This window comes from Pogonomyrmex barbatus, unplaced genomic scaffold, assembly GCF_055798465.1.
Source record: "Pogonomyrmex barbatus isolate J1 unplaced genomic scaffold, ASM5579846v1 scaffold5, whole genome shotgun sequence".
Taxonomy (NCBI): Eukaryota; Metazoa; Arthropoda; class Insecta; order Hymenoptera; family Formicidae; genus Pogonomyrmex; species Pogonomyrmex barbatus.
Window position 1 is genome coordinate 2,112,122 of NW_028297149.1, and position 13,506 is coordinate 2,125,627.

A 13,506-nucleotide genomic window follows, 5' to 3' on the forward strand; every position below is an offset into this window, starting at 1 on the left:
AATATTTTATGAAAGACATTTGAAATATTCTGGCGATATTTCATGCTGTGTGGGATACTACTGTTACATTAAAATATTTTTAATTTTTGCTCGTGTTGAAAAAGATAAATAGCGGAAAAAAAGATAAATAATAATAATAAGATAAATAAAAAGCTAAATAAAAGATAAAAAATAAAAGATAAATAAAAAAAATAAATAAATAGTAATAAATAGTAATAAATTTAAAATCATTAATATTAAAGGATATATATTAATAAATATATTAATAAATTGGTAATATAATTAAAATGTAAAATAAAGTTTTATAAATATATACATTTTATTATCTTTAAAACGCTTATATTTTTAAATTATAATATTACAATTTAAGATTAATGTAATTAATGTATTTGAAAATAAGTGGGAATAATCAAAAGATGGCGGACCAATCAAAAGTTGCTTTTTGATGACCAGTCTCTTATTGTGTCTTTACACCATATATATATATATATATGGGCATTTGGGCTTCGACAATTTAATGAGCTGCCATTAGAGATTTTCCAATTCCTCCAAATAAATAATTCTTAGGCGGTGTTTACAATAGATCGCAAAATCTATGGTGTAAGAAGAAAGGTAAACCATTCCGATGAATGCGCAGTAGATCAAAGATAGTGGGGGACAGTCAACCAATTACGCTTTGCTTTTATGCGAAATTCAATATGGCTGCTTATTGAGTTTTGTTTTAAATGACAGTGTGATAATGCTAAAAATGCAATTTGTCGATTTCAAAGTTGCAAGGTCGGACCGATCATTGTAATAAGGAAAATTACAATATAATTATGTATTGTATTGTTTTCCCAAAGAGCATGAACTACGAAAACAGTGACTCGAAGAGTGTCAACGAAAGGAAGAAGATATAAAGCTCAACTATCGTAAGTTTATATTCCGAATGCTTATAAATATATCTTTTCCTTTTCATATTTTATATGTCACAAATAGCTTTTAAATTATAATATTACAATTTAAGATTAATATAATTAATATATTTGAAAATAAGTGAGAATAACCAAAAAATGGCGGATCAAAAGTTGCTTTTTCGTAACCAGTCTCTTATTGTAGTATCTCTACCATAGATATACTGGATATCGTTTCAAAAGATAAAGTGCGGTCATTGTATGGATGTCGCCATATTGATAATTAGACACTAGCATCTCTGGATTAAGAAACAGAAACTATTTACATAGTGTGAAGATAAGTTATCATCTTTTGCGTATTGTAAGGTAACTTATTACAAATTAATTATTACAGATTTAAATAACTCAAAAAATTAGACATATAATATATACAATCATATACATGTATTAACAATATTAATTCAAATAATTTTTTATGATAACATTTTGACATTCACATTAAAATTATAATATATTCAAAAAATAAGAAATATAAAATTATAAAAAATTGCAGTATAAAAAATTAAGATATATTTAATATATTTTATTTATAATTATTTTATTTGTAATTATGTTTCGCATATAATACAATATATTGTTGCAAAGGTTCGTAAGAAATTTTAGATAAAGGTTCGTAAGAAATTTTAGATAAAGAAATAAATTAAAATAAATAAATTAATTGAAAGTAACGAGTTCAATTATGCAACAATGATTTCATCTGTTTACAACCGTAAGGTGCTCTTTCCCGTAACAGAACTGATATTAATTATGTTATAATGAATTTTTTTTATACACTGAAGCTGACCATATTAAAGGTCGAAATGTTTATAAATTGTTATTGTTTATATTAGTTAATTTTAAATACACGACAGCCACTTACATCTAGCTTGGCTTGTACAATCCGATTTTTATATACTCAGAGTTAAGATAAAGAAATAAGATTATTATTAATAAGAATAGTGAAATCTTGTATTATCTGTCAAAAACATAATAGAAATCATCCATACTTAAGTTTTCATACGTAAGTGTAATAAAAACTATACATATGGAATGTTCAAAAAAAGTCTGAATAAAAACAATTCTGGATTTATTCGGCAGGATGGCGTTTTTAAAAGAAATATTTTAAACAAAATTTATAGGGTTGGGAAAAGGCATCTGCCTTTTAGTTAAATGCCTTTTATATAATTTTTGTTAAAAACATTTTTTTCAAAAACGTTATCCTCCCAAATAAATCCGGCTAAATTTTTAATTTTTTCGAACACTCTTCATATGTGTGTAGCGTCTATATGTATATGCGAAATGTTTTTTTAGTTTTTCGAAACGTGAAAAAGAAAAAAACTTTGGCTAGAACGATTACATTTGATTAATTTTCAACCTAAACAGTATGATGTTATTTGTTCGCAACATTTCAAATCAGATTGCTTTTTTATTGCAAATAAGAGGAGGCGTTTAAGTGGAAGTCTTCCATTTACAATAAATAAAGGTAATTAATCAAATTATAAAATGATTTGGTAATAAAAATATTTAATTATATATATATATATATATATATATATATGTTTCTATATAAAAAACAATTAATACAAGTTAGAAAATAAATTTTTAATTTAGAAAAATCTGAAGTAAACATTGCTTCTTTTAACAATAATATATCAACAATGATCTGTGATACAGATGATGTATCAACAGCAATAATAACAGATATCTGTGATAAGAAAAATATATCATTGACAATTATTAAATATTTTTTTATTATATAACTTAAAATTTATAATTTTTACAATTTTTAAAGTGCTTTACAGCAAGAGATATGATGACACGGTGCAACACAGTGAATCATCCTTGGAAAACAGTAAGATAAATAAGAATCAGCGCTGTTTATTATAAACTCCACAACATTTCATCCTTGTTATTTGCTAATGTTAAAGAAGAATGATTTATTATGTTACACTTGTCATCATCTGTATCTTCTGCTGAAAAGTATCCTTGAACTTTAATTTATTTATATATAATATATTCATTTTTAGCAGAATTTTTTATTGAAAATGATTCCAAAATGATAGAAGACAACGTAATCGATACATATAATCTAGATCATAATTATTGTCAGTTTCCAGTTACTATTAATTACGAAGAAGAATATAAAAAAATAAAAAATATTAATGAGAAAATAAAAAAAGAAAATATCTTATTAAAACATAGGATAAAACATAGGATAAAAAGATCTAAAGAAAAAATTAAAACACTAGTTAACAGGATAAGTCTTTTAAAAAATAAAACTGACAAATTAAGTACATCTTATAAAAAACTTAATTCCTGTCCAAACGTTATAAAAAGTATTATTAAATGAATGACAATTAATGGTAAAGGAAGAAAATTTGACACATTTTCTAGTGATTTACATGCATTTTCTTTATCTTTACATTTTTATTCTTCAAAATCGTATGAATATGTTCGATAATTTTTCGGAAATATATTATTTCATGTAGAAACATTAAGATCATGATATAGTGATATAAATGCCGAACCAGGATTACTGAAAATTCTTTTAATGCTCTTCATTTGCAAGCATTAAAAGCAGAAGAAAAAAATAAATTAGTGTGCGCTGTAATGATTGACGAAATGGGTATAAAAAGGTCATGCACTAGAACGCGAGATAGTAAAATATACGCCCATGTTAACTTAGGATCTTAAAATGTAATAAAATCTCCATCACAAAATTCAAACGTAAAGGATATATTAGATTATATCATAGTTGTTTCCTTAAATGCTCATTGGAAAATTCCTATTGGATATTTTTTGATGGACGGAATATCAGCGGAAGAATTAGTTCCGTTAATAAAAGAAGCTTTAGTTAGACTACATTCAGCAGGAGTAAAAATTTGTTCTTTTATTTTAGATGGAACAAGCATTTCAAGTTAATAACGTCTACTTGGTGCAATTATGACAGGTGATTTAAACAGTACACCATTTTTTCCTCATCCTATAGAAAATGAATTACCTGTTAATGTTATATTTGATCTTTGTGCTTAAAAACATACGTAATTGTTTTGAAAAATACTTGGTATTATTAGATGACGATAATAATGAGATAAAATGGGAATTAATAGATAAATTTGTGCATATTCAAGAAAGTGAGGGACTTAGATTAGGATAAATTAAGGACAGCTCATGTGCAATTCAAAAAATTAATAATGAAAGTTTATTTAGCAGCTCAAGTGTTGAGTGATAGTATAGATTCTGCTATGCGTTCGAGCTCAAGAAAAGCGAAATCGTGCACGATATATATATATACTCGAGCCACGGTACGTCGCAAATCGAGAGCCCAGAGTCCCAAAGACCGTGCCACCGCGACGATGTCGTATTATAAGTGTATAACATGTATAACAAGTATATAACATGTGTGCGTGAGCGTTGTCCGTCGCAATTATGAATATAATCTATAATATAATATGTATATATATATATATATATACATGTTATATTATACACTTATAATACGACATCGTCGCGGTGGCACGGTCTTTGGGACTCTGGGCTCTCGATTCGCGACGTACCGTGGCTCGAGTCATCAAAGGTTCCGAGCACACGTGTGAGTCTCAGCGTCGCCGCTGCCGGTCCGCGGTCCTTTGTGATCTCGCGATTGCGAAACAAATAGAGTTCGGTTCGTCTCGTTTTCAGTGCCGAGGATCTTCGAAAATCGGCGAGCGGATTAATATTCAATTGTCCGTAGCACAGTACGCGAGGGCTCGGTGAGTATATTATATTGGTTTCATTCGCGACACGGTACACAACGCGAGTTGAAATCCCGATCCGGATACGGTGCGTGAGTGTTAACCACAATCGAGGCGACGGTCTCAGGCGTTGTTGTGTATCATCGAACAGGAAACGACAGTTAAGACAAAGTCATTCGAGAAACGATATTCGGCGCGACTCAGGGCAACATCTCTACGGTATATCCCCTAGGCCAGGGGTCGGCAAAATACTGAAATTGGACGAGCGCCCGCGAGTTGTGCACAACTCAGGATCGTATCTAATATTTTTAGTACCTTGGGTACTAACTTAAAATTCCGCATTTCCAAATGAAACTTAATTTATGGATCAATCAATTTTAATCTCGACAGTTGTTGCATTTTTCAAATTTATTATCTGTTGTCATGCACATTCAAGATAAGCAATATGAAGAATATATAAATTCACTTCAATTATTACATAATGAATTCGATTGTCGGTTTAGGGAAATGCATGTTTTAGAAGAAGACTTACTTATTTTTATGACACCTGTTGATCTATTAATATTGTTCCCGCAGATATATAATTAGAATTAATAGATTTAAAATGTGACACTGACTCTTAAAAATCGTTTTTATACAATGACTGACATCGTACAATTTTATTCATATATATCTCAAGAACGTTTTCCTCTACTACATGCTTGTGCTGCAAAAATAACGAGTATGTTCGGTTCTACATATTCATGTGAACAATTATTTTTTATTATGAAATTAAATAAATCGCAATTACGCGAACAGTTAACAGATTCACATTTGAATTTTGTAATAATTCGTTTAAATTGCCAAACCGATAACCTGATATATCGTATATAATATCGGAAAACTATGAATCAAGTACTAATTAAATGTTATAAGAGTTGTTTATTTAATATTATTATAAGAATTGTTTATTTAAAATATAGATAGTTATTAATTTATGCTAATTCTGGGTCTGAATTTGTGCAATACAATATTTTTTTACTCCTTGAATAGCACGTTCAATGAACAAACGTTCCTGCTATCCCTTCTCCTCACTTTATTGTGCCTAGCCGCCTAATGCTAGCCCCAGCGTGCTCGACTGTTGCCCGCGAGCCCGCGGGTATTGGATGCCCGCGAGCAGTGCCCACTTGCCGACCTCTGGTAGTAGATTCACAGGTAGTAGATTCACCGACTTATCAAACATAGATAAGCTTCATTATTTGAAATCAGCGTTGACGGGCGACGCGGCCAATAAAGTATGCATTTTCGAGATCGATACCGTAAATTATTCGAAGGCGTGGGAATTACTTGAGCGTTCTTACGAAGTCAAACGAATTTCTCACATCTATCAGTAATTTTGAATTTATTGGCTCTAGATAAGGAATCTGTAAGCGGTCTATCCAAACTCGCCGATGATGCATAACAACATGTCGCGTCATTAGGTGCATTAGGAGTATCGGTAGGGCTGGAAATGATCATGCACATCTTAGAAAGTAAATTACCGAGAGATACATTAGACAAATGGGAAGCGACGCTTGATAAAGAAGAATTCCCGATGCCTGATCAAATCTATGAATTTTTATACAAATCCGCGGTCTGCGCGTCGAAGCGTGAATGCGCAAAGGTAGTCGAATTTGGAAGGACCAGGGCCGAACCGCCGATCAAGGGAAAATGCATATTTTCTCCGAATCGAGCGTTCATGCTAAATACTTCGCGCAATTGTTGGCTATGCAAGGTTAATCGACATCCCATATATACCTGCAGCAAATTTAAAACAGTTACCCGTGCAGAAACGCATCGAGACGGTCAAGGACGCAAGGGTTTGCTACAATTGCTTGCGTTCATATAAAGATAGGAGCTGTAAATTCACCGATTGTAAAATTTGCAGAAGCGTCACAATACGCTACTACACATCAACAACAGCATACACGAAATAAAACCTAACACGTCGAAATTGATAGCTGCGCAAACTGAATGACCGATTGGGAGGATCAGCGATAGGACGAACCTGGCGACTTTGCATATTTCAACGCCACAACTGATGACGTGTTGATATATATTCGCGATAAACGATTTAACTTAATTCAATGTCGGGCTTTGTTGGATACATGCTACCGCAAACTTCATTTCCGAATCGATAGTGCAACATCTAGACGTGCGCGTGGCGGCGCACTCGTTATCAATTAGTGCAATTAATAGCACAAGCACACAATCGAAGGGTATAGTACAGGCCATATAATCCATTTATGATGATTTCTCCTTGAAAGATTTGACTTGTTTAACAATAACGACTATCGCTGATCTTATTCCCTCGGAAGTTTTCCCGCGCGATTCTATAAAAATTCCACCGAACATCAGGTTGGCAGATCCGGATTTCCACTTGCTGTGTGCTATGAATTTGCTAATTGGTTCTGGAGCGTCACTGTCGTTGTTCGCTATCGGTCAGATTAATTTGTCACACGGGGAACACGATTTATATACAGAAGACGCGTCTGGGTTGGGTCGTAGCTGGCGGCGTGTCGTCACAGAACCCATCAAAAGTGCGACTTGTTGTTTAACACGTTTAGAAGATCTATTATTAAAATTCTGGCATATTGAGGAAATCACGTCGAAAAAACTTCAATCCCACGAGGAGCGCGAATGTGAGACACATTTCATTAACATTAACATGGTTTCTCGTAGCAATGACGGTCGTGTGGTTCGTTTACTATTTCATAACACGAATAAACGTCTCGGCGAATCACGTGCCATCGCGCTCAAGAGGTTGTTATCGCTAGAGTAAATTTAACGTAGACATAAACTTAAAGAACGAATACACTCAGGTAATAAATGAATATATATAATTAAAACATATGTCCCGCGTAACAGAGTTCCACGAGGATGGTTATTACATGCCCCATCACGCCGTAGTTAAGAATTCGAGTAACACTACGAGAGTACGAGTAATCTTCGATGCGTCTGCAAGGATCACTAGTAGTGTATCGCTAAACGATATACTAATGGTGGGTCCTACTATACAGGATAAATTGATTGCGCATTTAATTCGGTTCCGCGTGTATAACTATATCATTACAGCAGACATCGAAAAAATGTATCAACAAATCGTGTTACTTGTCCAAAAGATCGGCGTTATCAACATATTCTTTGGCGTGAAAATGATAGAATAGAAACATTTCAATTAGACACGTTAACTTTCGGCGTCTCTTCTTCACTCTTTCTCGCTATTCGCACTATCCAAAGGCTTGCGGATGATGAATATTCCATGCATCCTAGAGCATTCGAAATTCTCAAATCTATACGTGGACGACTTGTTGACCGGCGCTGAAACGATCGAAGAAGCTCGAGCGATTAGAAATGAAATAATAGCATTATTGAAACACGGCGGCTTTACCATAAGGCAGAGGGCTTGTCGAATGACAAGCGCGTGATTGACGATTTGCCTTCTAACGTTGTGCATGCGAGGTTTACGTTAAATAATGATCGTGCCCTTAAAACGTAGGTATAACATGAAATGATGATAATGATAAATTATGCTATTCAACTAATCCAATAGAAAATAGAAATTCAAATAGAGTTACGAAAAGAAATATTCTTTCAGAAATCGCCAAGATTTTCGATCCGTTGGGTCTGTTGGGTCCCGTAATCTTGTATTTTAAAAAACTAATGCAGGATGTATGGCGATATGAATTGCAATGGGACGAATCCGTTCCACAACATATACATACTACTTGGTTAGAATTCAGAGAACAATGGGAATCGATAGATCAGGTTTTTCCGATCGCAGATTACTAATAGAAGGCTGCTGTGACATACAATTACATGGCTTTTGCGACGCTAGTAATGTATGCATGGCTATGGCGCGTGCATATGTATACGGTCGTGCGGAGGTCAAAGGAATATTGCGACTAAATTACTATGCGCTAAATCACGAGTTGCGCCATTGAAAACGACGACTATACCGCGGCTTGAGCTGTCAATCAAGGAGCTAAATATCACTATCAATAAATTTATTTTTTTGAGCGATTCCACTATTGGCTAAATATGGCTAAACAGTGTAATACAATAGTGGAATCGCTCCACACGTCACCACATTTATTGAAAACATAGCAAATTGCGTCGCAGACATCCGCGAACTCACAGGTTCACATGTGTTACGCCCAGCCCGAAGTAAATATTTTTTTTTTTAAAAATGGATGGGGCTTGGAAGGACGCTCCAAATACCTTCTTGCAGGTGGGCGCGCTGAGGCGTCCCTACGAGTCGGACACACTGTGCAGAGCCACGAGTGCGAATCAACGTCTTAAAAAAGACGCTATGACTTCGACTGCGTGACATGCGTCCGTCGGTCCGTTTAGGCAAGAGAATTTAATCTCTTTTGCCAGGGACAGGACCATGCGCGAATAACGAGGAATGAAAGAGGGAGCAAATAACTAAACGATAAATAATTTAAATTTTACATGTAATTAATAATTTTAAAACGATTACAAGGTTAAGTAGCTACAAGATCGTATCATTATTTCTTGCGTTGAAATATATTTACTGACGATATATTTACATTTGAAAAAAAATAATAAAACAAGAAGGGTGTTACGTACAGAAATTCGTGTAATATAAATGTTCTAAAAATTGACGGATATATTGTTTGGTTTCTGTGTACAAATTCTATTAATCTATTAGTTTAGTATTTTTAATCTATTATTAATCTATTTAAATTTGTATTTTGTTGTCTGTGTGTGGTTGTTTCTGAGAGGAGGTCGGGTTTTCGATAGTGAGGTCTAGGAGAGGAGGGGAAGGAGTCCGGAGTTCGCAGAACTCGTCCAAGGATTTCTGGGTGCGGAAATCTGAATATATCTGAAGGTCATGGCGCTCTGGGGGTACACTGAAGAGTACACTGAAATCTGGGGGTGATCCAGGTTCAGATGGTTTGATCGAGGAATAGGATGGAGGAGATATGTATAAATGGGGTCTCCTGCTGGAACAACTCGTGGTTTCTTCATGTGTCAAAACCTCGGATATCCTAGGCGAGGGATAGTTCCCTGATTGACGAGCTCGCTTGTTGCGACGGTAACGGAGCCTCTTCAGGGCTCGCCTCCGTCTCTGAGCGTCGGAAAGAGTGGATCGAAAAGATGGAGAAGGTTATCTCTGAAATATTTCAGGCAACCGAGAGATCCGACAGAGGAGAGAAATTAAAAAGGGAAAGAGAAAATTGTAAGAGAGGAGAGAAAAAGGAAAAGAATAGATTTCCCAAATTACTCGGCAGCCATGAACCTGCTGAGTGCTCCGCAACGCATAGGGAGCCCGAGAGGTCCGACGGCCCAAGCAAAGAAAGAAAGAGAAAAGAAAAAGAAAAAGAGAGTAGAAGTGTAAAGAGAACGGCAGAGGATAGAAAGGATGTAAGGGAGGAATGAGAAAGTATAAGGAGAAGAGACCCGAAAACTATTATTAGGGAATTTTTCTATGTGTAATTAAACTTACTTTTACTCTGAAGACTTGGGACCTGCGAGATGATGAAGGCAGTAACGGTGTCGCCAGGAAATTTGGTCACTTGTACTTGTACTTGGTGAAATTGTTGATTATTTTTGACTGACACCGACTGAATTATTGACAACTGATAAACTGAAAAATGTTCTGACCGCGTGAAAAAAGGACGTAGTAGTGAGTGTTCCGCCTTTAAGGGCACTATATATATATATATATATATATATATATATATATATGAGATTTCGTTGAGGAAAACATCTGTACACGTGTTGTTTTTCCGCGATTAGGATAATAGGGATTATCCGCTTAGCCGAATTCTAGAAACCGACCCCCGGAAGAGATCAGTTGCGTAACCGTCGCGATCTAACAGAGTAACGGAACATGTGTCACTCGTTTATCCGCTTAATTAAATTCTAATAACAGATACCTGAAAGAGAAGAATCGTGCAGTCATCACGACGTAACACATGACGACATATTAAAATGGAAAATAATCCGGCAGATGCGATATTACGTGGTCAATTACCCTATGAATTTCTACGTAATCGAACATGGTTCGCGGGACTGTCGTGGCTAATATAAGACGAATGCGAGTGGCCGAATGAGATCATACGAGTAAAAGAGATATCCGAGTTAAGGAATAACGCGTGTTTGATATGCGCGTACAACGATGTAAACATTCTCAATAGGTACTCGTCTTACTCCAAACTACTTAGAATTGTAGCATATTGTCTTCGCATGCGTCTTAGCGGCAAATATATTGGTTCGTTATGCGCAGAGGAAATCAATGAGGCCGAAATAAGAGTTTTAAAATTGCTCCAGGCCACTCGATTTCTTGATGAAATCAAGATTGGCTGATTGACTGAGAATTCAACAAATAAAGGTAGATTCGTGAATCTGAATTCATTCATGGATGAGTGCGGTTTGATTCGCATCGGAAGACGCCTTCGAAAATCCGATCTAACATTTACACAGAAGCATGCCATTTTGCTTCCTAATCGGCATCGTTTAACCGACAATATCATCCGCGAGATCCATAAAGGAAATCATCATCCCGGAATCCAAACGCTCTATGTTCTTCATCAAAGGTGTTTGGTTGGCCGAAACCAAGTATGGAGAATTGTCCGGTGTCCATTGTTTCCGTTTCAAGGCCGACATCGCAAATTATAAAATGAGCGATCTCCCGGCGGCTCGCAAGTTTATCATTCTCACACACCGGCGTTTTTGCGGTTCATTCTATATCAAAGAAAGAAAATACCGTAATAGAACGTGGATTAAAGTGTACATATGCGTGTTCGTGTGCATGTCAATAAAGGCTGTACATTTAGAGGTCGTCAGCGATTTAACCTCTGACGGATTTCTGCATTGCGTCGGCAAGACGAGGTCTCTCTGAACATGTCTATTCAGACAATGACACTAACTTCGTGGGTGCAAACAATCAATTAAAAGAATTATATGCTTTACTTAATTCGGAAGAACAGAGAGCTCATGAAGAACTTTGCAAGACAGCACCGTATTAATTGGCATTTTATCTCACCATTAGCACCACACTTCGATGGGAGTCCATGGTGAAACTATTCAAGCACCATTTTAGGCGTGTATTGGGAGACTCCTTGTTCACATTCAAGGAATTGAGCACGTTCACCGCCGAAGTCGAGGATATTCTTAATTCAAAACCCATCATTTGCATTCCATCGGATCCGAACGACATATTAGTATTATCCCCTGCTCACTATCTAATCGGCAAGCCATTAACAGCCCTACTGAAGAGCGATCTGTCTAATGTTCCAGCCAATCGATTATCTATTTGCAACATATATCAAAGATCCGACAAGATTTCTGGGTTTGACGGAGCCTCGAGTACTTAAATGAACTACAAGTACGCCATAAATGGAGTAAAGATGCACCGAAACTCGCTGTCGGCACCGTCGTAATTATCAAAGAAAAATTGTTGCCATGCACCCAGTGGGCTTTGGGTCGAATTGTAAAACTACATCCAGGCGAGGACGACATAACGCGAGTCACCATCAAGACTAAGGAAATTAAGAAATCGGTCAAGTCTCTTTGTCCTCTACCAATTGAGCAAGGACTGTAATAATCCTAAAACAGTCATCGTATAAGCGAACGATCATATTTTGTAATGTGAAACTCGAACTAGACGTCTTAAATTCTTAATCGGGATCCCGACCTTCTCAATGGGGGGAGAATGTTATGTGTTCGAGCTCGAGAAAAGCGAAATCGTGTACGATATGTATATACATATTATATCGTAGATTATATTCATAATTGCGACAGCGCTCACACACACATGTTATATTATACACTTATAATACGACATCGTCGCGGCGGCACAGTCTTTGGGACTCCGGGCTCTCGCGACGTAGCGTGGCTCGAGTCATCAAAGGTCACACGTGTGAATCTCAGCATCGCCGCCGCCGGTCTTTTGTGATCTCGCGACTGCGAAACAAATAGAGTTCGACTCGTCTCATTTTCAATGCCGAGAATCTTTGGAAATCGGCGAGCGGATTAATATTCGATTGTCCGCGACACAGTACGCATCGAGGACTCGGCGAGTATATTATATTGGTCTCGCGACACGGTACACAACGCGAGTTGAAATCCCAATCCGGATATGGTGCGTGAGTGTTAACTACAACCGAGGCGACGGTCTCAAGTGTTGTTGTATCGAACAGGAAATGACAGTTAAGACAAAGTCATTCGAGAAACGATATTCGACGCGACTCAGAGTAACATCCCCTAGGCGTTGTCGCGCTGAGCGACCCAGGGCATCATGATCCCCAGACGTTGTCACTCGATATCGTACGAATCCATGAACGACAGTGCGTATGCGACGAACTAAAATACGTGCGAATAAATAAACTGTTACGCGATTATAGACATTGCGCGGTCAGCATACTTTGTCAAATCACGAATTGTGACACAATTTATTTAGTGAATAAATAAAAGAGAACAAGACGTAAGTGAACTGTGAGTTGTAATTTGCCTACGCGAAACTACGAGTGTGGATGTCAAATCATCCTCATTCGACGGAACAGATTCTATTGAATTTTGCGAAAAAGTTTTAAGAATACAAGAGTTTACAGACTATAAAGGTACTGTTAAATTTATAAGAATTATAAACCGCATCTTCGACTTTTTAAATACAATAAATCCATGAGGAAGATATTCTAAGAGTCCATTAGGATTTGATAGAGATGAAACCAAAAGATTGAAATCAATTTTAGAAGACATAACTTATATTTCAAAATTAAAAACTAAAGATGGAGAATATATTCTTTCTTGTAATAGAAAAACGGGCTTTTTAAGTTTCTATACAGCAGTAA

The 13,506-nt window shown here is 35.8% G+C and overlaps 1 protein-coding gene and 1 pseudogene across 7 annotated transcripts in view; both read left to right on the forward strand.

The window, feature by feature from the left end:
- The window catches only part of LOC105424069 (uncharacterized), a 474,166-nt gene that overhangs the window by 71,693 nt on the left and 388,967 nt on the right, over positions 1 to 13,506 (forward strand). The window lies entirely within an intron of this gene.
- Positions 4,470 to 9,860, forward strand: LOC148935279 (uncharacterized; annotated as a pseudogene).